This window comes from Fukomys damarensis, unplaced genomic scaffold, assembly GCF_012274545.1.
Source record: "Fukomys damarensis isolate Sample0158 unplaced genomic scaffold, DMR_v1.0_HiC HiC_scaffold_16, whole genome shotgun sequence".
NCBI classification, from domain to species: domain Eukaryota; kingdom Metazoa; phylum Chordata; class Mammalia; order Rodentia; family Bathyergidae; genus Fukomys; species Fukomys damarensis.
In genome coordinates this window covers 68,604,622-68,616,383 of record NW_022900928.1, presented here as the reverse complement: position 1 = coordinate 68,616,383, position 11,762 = coordinate 68,604,622, and positions in this window count along the sequence as shown.

The window sequence follows — 11,762 nt, the reverse complement described above, 5'->3', positions numbered from 1 at the left end:
ATATATATAATTGCTTTGTGACCTGTCTTTTTCCTATAAAGTTCATGAAAAACCTTCCATGTCAATAAATACATATTTACATAGTCATTTTAAGGTTTGTAAATAATAAGCTTTTAATAACCTTTTCTGGCTGAAGCTATTTCTATTTTTACTCTTAGCTATTTTTCCATATATACATTTAAAGGATCCAGTAGGTCCAACTCAATGTAATTAGGTTGAACAGTCTCATTCTGTATGGCTCTTCTAACTTCACTTATCCTAAATTAAGTACACCTGAAATCCTATCTCATTTATTGCCTGATGCATTCTTTAAATGAAAAGGAAAATAAATTAATTCCAACAAACTTTAAAACCTATTCTGTAGAATTAAAACTAGCCAATTCACCCTATTAACTCTTAGCATTCCAGGTGCCAAACAAGTCTAGCCGATAAGGTCTTTATCATAACATAACACACCACGATTTCACAGCCTACTAAGAACCACCCTGTTCCTCAAAGTCTCTTTCTCAAATGTGCACTATTACTACATCCCAGTGTAATAACATCAGCTTTTCTTGGTATAAGATTAAAAGAAAAAAAATATTGACAGATGAATTGTGAAATCAAACTGTTGATGATTCCCTCAATTATGCTATTTACCAGGCACTGATACCCTCTTGTCATGCCATATCACATTTCTTAAAAGCACCACAAACACCTGAATATTTACCAATAATCCTATATTTCACTGCATGAGTAACAACAAAGATGTCTAAAACCATGGCTGTTTCAGTGAGGCACAGCCTCCAAGCTGTCAATATTTTCTACAAGTCCCATTTAACGTCAGAAAAAAAAGAGGCAAAATTTTTTCATCTTCAACTGTACTTTAGCAAGTACAACTGGCTCCCATGTTTGTAGCCTATTGTATGGAATACAGAACTTGAAGGGTCTGACCCAAATGCACAAGCCAGAAAAGTTTATGATTACAATGACAAATTTGAGAGGAAAAACATTTCTAAAAACTTAAAGTATCTGTGTGAAAATATTTCAAAACGCTTATTTCATGATTTTCATTGTCTAAAAATGTGAATTTAAACTGCTGTATCACTATTAAGTATTTTGAAATACAGAACAAAAAACACTTCCCAGGCACTCAAATACCACAAAAAAGGTTTAACACTTTACCCTTACCTTCAACAGCTTCCAAGGAGATTCCACCCTTGCTCTCCTCACCCTCTCCCAACTCCTTCACAGACTATCATCTACCCTATCTTCTATCTGGCACAGGTTCAATCTGGGGAAATTCCAAAGTTTTATTGTTGCACTTACTCAAAGCAGAATTAGGCATGTTCTCTTGAACTGATGTTCCTAAACCAAATGTCACCACACTGAGATTAACAATCAATTTAAAGCCTAGTAATTTCCCACAACCACTCTGAAACAAACACTTACCTCCATGTACAAGCTAGGGAACTGGGTGGGAATTGCTCAGGCTTCTGTGACTCAACCAGCATGCTAAGTCATATTTGCATATTCTTAATTTGCTGAGCCATGCTGTCTTATAAAGAAATATTTCATGTCAACAAGAATATAGCATCACACACACAAATCCTAGAAATGTAACTTACTAAAATGTGTATACTATTACAGACAAAATACCTCTTGTAACCACATCAAACTGAACCAAAAAACTAAGCAACTCAGTCACCAAAAGAGGGGAAATTCTTCTCAACTTCTGTCTTTCCAAACAGCAAAGAACTGTTTTTTCTTGAATGGGTTGGTTTCATAAGAAAGCTATCTATGCAGCTGTGAACACATCCACAAATTTAAGAACATTACCACGTGTTTTCAGAACAGATTACCTCATTATCTCTACTCTATAGAAAACTCCATGTTAAGGAAAAGTCTCATTAGGAAGTGACTACTAGTTTCTCACTCTGCAGTTCTAGAGATTACAAACCATTCTGGCTAATAATCACGGATTGTCTGAATATTAAAACAGGAGCCATGCACACAGGTGTCATAAATTTACACATTTTAAGAAATTTTACCGGCTCCTCTCACATTCCATGATATGGCAATATAGCCCAATGGTAGTAAGTGCCAATTCTAGAACTAAACTGCCAAGGAGTAAATTTTTGGCCTACTCCACTGTGTGACTGTGGGTAAGGTACTGAGGGTCTCCAAGACTCCATCTCAGAGGAAGGTGTAATACATAGCTCCTAACTCCAAGCCCAGAGAGTGGAAGAATTTAATAAATACTAGTTATTCTTTCTACTGTCCCTATTACTACTCTCGTCACCCAGTGAATATAGTAACATGTATATAGGATTGGATGACTTGCAATTTGTTTTAAATAAACCTAACAAGACTATGCTAATTAATGTTTCAGCATAATAAAAATGTCTCATACTTATAAAGTTATTCTTCCTTAGCTGTAAGTTATTGCCTTTACCTCAATACTTATCTAAATTTTATACCTGTTTCAACACCCAATTCAAAATGCACCTTAGAGATGAAGTCTTTTCAGAGATAGCTCTTGGCTTAATGATGTTTCCTCTTTTCTGAGCTTATGGTATTTACTGCATAAAATTTCAATGTGCAATTAATCACACATTGGCATAACATCTTCTTAGTCTATACACCATTATTAAAGTCATGAATCATGACATAATTTTCATGTGTTCATCTTGTATCCTCTTGTATCTTGGATAGCTTTTTGAGGTTAAGACCCATATCCTAATGCTCTTGTGTATCTACCTTAGACCTGAACTTTGGACATGAATGCAAATATGCTAATAGGATTTTTTAGTTACTTCTAATTGTACATAAGCATTTTACAAAATATGAAAAGCAGGTTAATAAACTCTGAAATCAAACACAGAATTACAATATGATCAGGAGTTCCACTTTGGAGTATATGCCCAAAGGAAATGAAAGCAAGGAGTCAAACAGGTATTTTCACATCTACGTTCATAGCAGCATTATTCACAACAGCCAAAAGGTGGAAACAATCCAAGTGTCCATCCATGGGTGACTGGATAAGCAAAATGTCATATATACGATGGAATACTGTCCAACTTTAAAAAGAAATTCTAACACATACTATAAGACACTGGAATCTTGAAGATATTATGCTAAATGAAGTAAGCCAGACAAAAAAGGACAAATACTGCATGACTACAGTTATATAGAGTAGTCCAACTCATGAAGACTGACAGAGTAGTGGTTTCGAAGCCAGGGTCTGAGGAGGGAATTACTAATTACTGGCTACAGTTTTGGTTTGGAAAAATAAAAAAGATCTGGAGATGAGTGGCAGTGTGTATGTACTTAATGTAATCAAGCAATATACTTAGAAATAATGAAATGGTATACAATCTTCATTTATCTTTTTCTTGGAATTATTTACCAATGTTCATAAGGAAAAACATCATTAAATGAGAGGCTATGGTTTCATAAAGAGCACCTGCCTTTACAAGAGTTATCCCTTAAGCTATCGATAACATCCACAAGGATATGTGAACTTCATAAAAAGTCCCAACAATAAAGATTAGATAATCTGGACTTGTTTTCAACATTTTAGGAGTTGTGGGGCTTTTCCCCTAAATTGTTTAGCTTTAAATATTTATCTGTGAACCAGATAATACCATGATTACAAATATCGTAATAATTTTCTCAAAAGAGAAGTCCATTGAGATAATAGCATCTATCAATCAGAACACACTATTCAAAAGATTCATTGTTTTAAATTATTCTTTAAACTAAAATTTTACAAAGGTATGTATCTTGGACAAGTAAAGTGCTAAAGTGGTCTCTCTCCCAATATTCCATAGCATAGATCTAGTCTCATTCTCCATAAATTCCATATTCATTAATATGCAAATTATTTTATTTACTCAAATTTATTTCTAACACCACAATCAATACTCGCCACATATTTGCAGTCATTTGCAGGTACATGCAGAGACCATTAAAACTTTGAGGGGTCAAATGTGCACACTCCCCATTGAGGCAGAATAGTGGACACTGTCTTCTCATTCAGTTGTCATGCCAACATGTGCCCTGTTCCTGATCTATTCAGTGGCATGCTTTTGATATTTTTGTGCTTTTAAATGGTGATTTAACTATTTAGAATGACCCCCAAGAAGAGTGCTCAAATGTTAACTAGTATTCTTAAAGTACAGGAGGCTAACATGTGCCTCATGGAAAAATCTGAGTTAGCATCCTTCAAGATATAAATCACACTGTTGTTTGTAGTGAAGTCAACTGAGCCAATCAAAAATATTTATTAAATATGGTGCCTTTTAAAAGAAATGCATAGGGCTGGGAATGTAGCTCAGTGGTAGAAGTACTTGCCTAGTATGTGTAAGGCCCTGAGTTTAATCTGCAGCACTACACCCCAAAAAACACATATAAGACAAGGTTCATGTATTGATCATTAGGCAAAAATGTCACTAGGATCACAGGTTCACAAGAAGGCAACTCTGTACAGTACTTCTCCTAAGTAGTAATTTTCATATTCACTAATTGAGTGTTTGTGGCAACATCACATAAAAATACTCCAAGTAACACAATTCAATTATACTTTGTTATAGAAAACTCCTCTAGGGAAAAAAATGGATCACTGGAACAGAAAATAAAGCCAGAAATAGTCTTAAATAAGGCAATGAAGTGGCACAGAGATCAGTAAAGAAAAGTTATACTAGTTAATAACTGGTTCTAGGACAATAAATGTCACTCTGAGAAAAAGTGAAATTGAATCCTGAACTCACAATACAGAAAAAATTTCAACTCTGAATAAAATGAGAAAGCAAACATTTTCTCCTTGAGAAAAGATATTCCTTTTAATAGAAGTGCTTTATGATCTTAATTTAGGGAAATAATTCATTAACAAAAACATGTGTTTAATCCATAAAGGAAAAGTTGGCCAGTAAAATTATAAGCTTGTGACTATCAAAAGACATTAAAACAGGCCAAGGATTTAGCTCAGTGGAACGATGCCTGCCTCACAAGTGCAAAGTGCTGAGTTCAATCCCCAGTACTGGAAAAAAGAAAAAAAAAAAAAGACATTAAAACATAAAAAGACAAGTCAGAAAGTGGAAAAAAGATACTCATAACACGAATAACTAATATGAAGAACTCAAAATAATTCAAAAGGTAAACAACCCAATAGGAAAATGGACAAAAATATAAACAAGTATTTAACAGAAGACAAATGTATAAAAGATGTTCAATAATATTGAGGCACATTTAAATTTCAATGAAATACCATTTATATAAAGAAGCAAAACTTAAAACTCTGGTAACACCAAATATTGGAGAATATGTGGTAAAATACTAACTTTTTAAAGAATAGCTTATTTATTTATATATTTATTTTTCAGCTTTTTGAGACAAGGTGTCGCTATGTAGTTCAGGCTGGTCTCAGACTCACAGCAATTCTCCTGCCTCAGTTTCTAAAGTACTGGGATTACAAGAGTGCCCCATCACATCTAGCAGAGCGTAGTAACTTATAGTGCTACTGTTGGTGGGAGTAGTCATTGTGCAAACACAATTTATCACTTTTTAATAAGGGTGAAAGATAATACCCAGTAATTACACTTTGCAGAGTAAGCTCACAGGAAGTTGTACATGTGCTTCTGGAGTCAGCTACAAGAATATCTTTAATGACAATATTGAAAATTGTAAAAATCCTGGAGAAAAACTCCTTTACATCTAAGAATATGCAACAGGATAGATTACAAACATATTCATAAATGAAATATTACACAACTATGGAAATCAGTAAATGCCAGTTCATTAAGTCTGCTTCCTCACCAATATGAATGACTTATAAAACAATGATAAATGAGTAAAATAACTATTCACACGAATATATACAGTACAATTCATTATACCAACTTCAAAAACATGAAAAATTATCTTGTCATTATTCATACACCTTTATGACAAAAACAAAACAAACAAAAAGCCAGAGAATAAACACAAAATTCAAAATAGTGGTGTCTTTAGAGGATGGAAGTATACAATCAGGAACAGGCACATAGGGCAAAAACAAAACTCAAAATTGCTTCTCCAAGTCTGCTGCTCCGCCACATACCCCCATCTAAGAAGTTTATTTCTCTCTTCCTCTCAGTAATTAAAGAGCAAAACCCATCAACACCATATCCAGAACATACCACTTCTGCCCAATTCTTTCCATCTCCATTACTTTGTTCTAGTTCAATCCATCATCCACCTGTCACTAGGACTGCTGCATGACAACCTCCTCCCTGGTCTCTCCTGGCTCTTATCAATTCTGCAGGAAGCAGCCAAGTGATCTTTTCAAAATTTAAGTCAAATTGTATCCTTTAAATTCTTCAATAGCTTTCTTTCCTACTTACAATCAAGTCTAGTATCACATAGTCCAAGACTTCATTTAATGTCATGTCTGCTTACCTCTCTAACCTGACTTACTTTCACTCTTTCCCTAGCCCAGTAGGCTTCAAACTCCCTGGATTTCTATTTCTTAAATGTGCCATATTTATTTCCCCCTTTCCTGGCTCTTAACGGAGGTTATTTCATCTCAGCATATGAATCTCAAATTTAAACACAAGTGTCACCTTCTCAAACAGGTTGCCTCTGAGTACCCGTAAAAATGGCACCATGGCCACAGTTGGTCACTCATTATCACTTCATCCTTTTATCCTTTACAGCACTTATCACAATCTGTTGGTTTAGTGTTTTAAATTCTCTCCACCAGAATGCCTGTTTCACAGAAACAGTATTTGTCAGTCCAGTTATATGTAATACTGAGCAGAGCAGTGCCTGGCATGTGCCAACAGTATTTGGTGGATGAATGGGAAACTGAATTTTATTTTGAATAGACATGAAATATCTTCTGGCAGTGAAGTAAAAATCAAGTGCACCATGAAGTACAGCAGAACAATTCTGAAACTTTCTGGCAAAGCATTGTCCTAAGAACAGTCTCTCTCTTCTATCTTTCTATCTATCTATCTATCTATCTATCATCTATCTTACACACACACACACACACACACACACACACCTTTGTGATAAAAACAAAACAAACAAGGCTGGGGATGTAGCTCAGTGGTTCCATCACCTGCCTCGCAAGCACAAGGACCCAAATTCAATCCCCAGTAGCAAAAGAAACAAAAAAGCAAAACCAAACACACACTATCTTTCTTTTACTTTTTAAGAGTATTCTTACTGGGGAATAAGAATGGGGATAGACAGGAGGGGACTGACTGGGTTGCCCTTTAAGAACAACTTTAAACAGCAACTTTTTGCAACAATACTTATGGATCACATTCCTAAGGATGATTAGTGAAGATCCTGAGGTTTAGAAATGTGCCACCTCCTTAAATCCCATTTTTAGAAGGGCACTGTGCTTAAGAGGATGGGCTCCAGCTAATTTTGGGCTCACTGTGACTGATGTGTTGTATGCACAAGTTACTTACCTCTCTGCCTGCCTCATTTGTAAAATGAAGCTATTAACAGCTGTTTCATAAAGTTACTGTGAAAATTAAGTAAATTTTAAAAACTAAACCATCTATTTTAGTACCTGGTGTGTAGTTAGCAGTCTATAAATTTTCACTACTATTACAAAAGCTAAGTAGTCCAGAGAAGCTAAAGAGTCAAACACACACATCTCACTCTAGAAGAGATGCATCATAACCAGCACCAGAAATATGCCAGAACATATTCCACTTGAGACAAATGCACACAAAGATAATAAATAAGTCTAGACAAAGCACTCTGAGAGGATGGAGGAGGTTAACTATCTTCACTAGAGTTTGGTTACACACGAAGTTGAATCTTGCAAGAGAGCAGCAGAACTTGCTAATGAAAAAGGGGAAAAACACAGTATAGGCAACAATCAAGCAAAAGAAATGCAAGACAAAGATGTGGACTGTTGCTGGAAGTGGGCTAGAAGATGAAAATGGCTTGGTAGGGGTAGATGGGAAAGGCCTCTGTTAGAAGTCTGCTTATTCATTGGGCAGTAGAGAAATGAAGGGAAGGGAGAAAAAATTAATATTCAAATTTGATACCAATCTTTCTAAAGAAGACAAAGTACATTTATGACTTGAAATTACTGCATAGGATCATGACCAGTTAACCTAAAATGGAAAATGTTGTAAGTTTCAATTCTTGAAAGCACAGGAAAAATTTGTATTAACAATGACTGATGCGGAAACTACTCTTAAAACCGTGTTTGATTTCCACAACAACCAGTCATCTTAGTTGTCATCATAGCAGGTAAAATCTGAGAGCTTATTTGTGCCATGTGCTATCTTACATAGATTATCTCATGTAAGTCTCACAGCTCTTACAAGAGGTATTATCCCCATTTTACAGGCCAGAAAACTGATGCAAAGTTAAGTTCCTGTCACCAGACTAGTACATGAAAGAACCATGATTCAAATATAGCTGACTTCAAAGTCCTAAAACTAGACCAACCTGCTAAACTACAATACTGCTCAGTTCATTAACATCATTTGTTCAAAAACTGTGTGAGCCTCCTACAATTTAAAGCATGCTCAGTGATTCTTAAATTTTATTGTACAGAAGAATAACTTGGGCAACTTGCTAAAATAGATTCCCAGACTCCAGATTTTGGTTCAAGTCTAGAGTGGAACTCAAGAATCTGCATTTTTAATCCTAAATTCAGTCAATTCTGCTTCACTTGGGCTATGAGCTATGTGCTAATAGACCTTATGCTGAAAGTCCTACAGATTAAAGGATATTGGAGCCTCCTGACCTCTAGATGTTTCAGATCTAAAGGGGGTAAAACAAGGCACACAGACCATACAAGACTTTACAGAGGGAAGGATCATCTGAACTGAAATGAGGATAAACAGGATTTCACAAAGAAACAGATCCGCACCCATCTGCAATGGAAATTGAACCCAGGGACTTCAGCAGGCTGGGCAATGCTCTACCACTGAGCTATTCCCCGCCAGCCCTACGGAACATCTCTAATGCGCAAGGGAAGATAGGATAATCAAAGACCTTAGTGGAAGAGGATCTGTTCTGGAAAATGGAATGATATCAGAAAAAACTGAGAAAGCCTGAATTCCACCTAAATAAACAGTATAGATTTTATTCAGTGTTGACACTGGGAAGCAGCTAGTAGTTTTTGAAAAAAATGAAATAATCACAGCCATATTCTCTGGAAGAGTACTCTCAAGAAGCTATGCAAGTTCTAACAACTAGAATACAAACAATAGGAATAGTTGTAATATTACTGTCCTAATCCTAAAGAAAACTCAAGAACAAGGCAGTCTGAAAAGGGGAGGAATAGCCAATCTTAATGACTTGTAGGGCAAAGGAAACAACCACAGATCAATAATTTCTTCACTCAGGAAACCCAAATTGATCATATTACTTTTTAGTTCTTGTATAACTGACCAGGCCCAAAATACATGAAGAGTTCACTTAAGTAGAGCACAGACCAGGACTAAAAAGATAAACAACTACACAGTTTAAACACTAAGGAAAAAAATAATATGTGTGTGTGTACATTAAACATTATTCAGAGCAACATGATTCTGTTTCACACAAATTCTAACAAATATATAAGTACCTGATTTCCAAACACACAGTATGGAAGCAAAAATTACAAAGGGAAGAAAGCCTACAGTAAGTCCTTAGATTTACAGTAGGAGAAAAATGAAATATAAAAAAAGCACACATGATCAGAGTAAGTTCTCCATAATTGTTTATTGACAGGTACACATGATTCCCAGAAAAATGAAATTAATGAGAATCTTCCTTAATGTTCCAAACATTTACAATAAAACAAAGTCTTTAAACATTCCTTAAAGCTAAATACTTTAAAACAAATAACATTTGCCTAATTAAAAGAGATAATCTGTAAAGGATGGTTGACCCATGCCAATATCAGGCCTTGGAACCAAGACATAGTCAGCAAATAGTTAAAGGCAAGATGTATTTTATAATAAGGTTTGAAGATGAAAGCATTTGCTTTCATAAAGGTATATAATGAATGTGTCCTCACTGATGAGGTTTTAAATTGGGTGACTCTTTCCTGATGACTGTGCCTTTGAATTCCATATCCCAAATAATATGAATTCATTCTCAACAAAAATTAGCACCATTACACCAGTTTCATACACCCTATACATTTACCTATTGAAACTGGGCAACAGCATTTGGCACTCAATGCAGAGCAATAGGCAGTGTGACAACTTTTCAAAGCACATAGTAACACATTAAGGGTTCTGGCTTTGTTCACCAACATTTATTAATGTTTATTATGAATTGATACTATTTTTCTCAGAATCTCATCTATTTTAAAAACAGATGAAAAGCATCATTTTCTTATGGGGAATTAAGATGTTAACTGGTTCAGTTATACCTGTTATGATTATATTTAAAATAATACCAAAGCCATGAACTCTATACCTTTATACACATAGCAAAAAAGTAAGCTAACTTGGGAGGCTGAACAGGAGGATCGTGTGTTTCAGGCCATTCTGGTCAACTTGGGAATAAAATAAAAGTAAAAAGGCCAGGGTTGTAGCTCAGGAGTTGAGCATTTGTCCGCCATGCTCGAGGCCCTAGGTTTGATCTCCAGTACCACAAAAAGAAAAAAGTATGTCACATAATGACAATTGGAGCAAAAGAATCTAAGATGTATTTAAATAGCAGAAAAGAAAATCAATGTATTTTACAACACTGGAAAAGTAAAATAAAATACCCTTAACTATGAAACAGAGATAAAACAGCTAAATGAAACTAGGCCTCTCATATTTCTCAGACACAGGAAAGGACAGAAAAATTAAGACATGATGCAGAGAATTTCATCAGTCAAATGACTGAGCAACATTGTTAACATATCAAAGATTAAGATTAAGGTACATTAGCAAACAAGAATCAAATATGCTGTTACAAACATTCACCAACTGAGGCAGGCAAGTACAACGGCTTCCTTCTCCCTGCCCCAAACTCCCCTCTTCTTGGAATCATCTTTGTTCTCTAGAAGCTTACAATACGGGGACACTGACTAGTCAAATGTCTCAGAAATAGCAGTTTTCAAACTTCAGGGAGTGACCCAAAAATCAATTTGGTGGTTTCGGTCAGCATTTTTCTAATGAAAGAGAATGGAATAGAAATTGTCAGAACACATCACATTTACACTTGTTTGTGGGTATGTACCAGATCATTCATGCATATGTGGGAATGTACTAGGTCACAATGCCAGGCGTATTTTCAATTGTGAGGTAAACTTTTTTTTTTAAAAGAGGGAAACAAAACTAAAAAGCTACTGCCCTAAGAGATCTAGGTCTACAGCTCAGGACCCAAAAGGTGAATGTTTTCCTCAGCCTTTAGCACCTATGCAGTCCCTGCTCAAGATGGACCAGAGGAAACCAACGTTAGAATTTCGTGGCAGTAGGAGAACCGGGCCAAGTCCCAGCTCAGCCTGTCTGGCTGGCCCTGAAGGCACTGCCAGCTTCCCTAAACACACTAGGCAATGCTTACAAACTCTGCCTAACTTAGCAACCTCCAAAGTAAAGCTCCTCCTTCCTCCACTAAGAGTAAACGTTCATCTCTTCCAACCAACTCTCAACTACAACTTCTGGAATCACGTGCCCCCAAAGAAATCTTCCAGCAGAGGACCTAGAATCTGTACTCCCTACTCTCAAGAGAAGCTCCACCCAGATCCTTACCACCGCCCCCCCCCCGCGCGACTGGGTACCCTCCTGCCAGCGCCCATCTTCTTCCCCCTCCCCCATCTCAGCGATTCCCAACTAGGG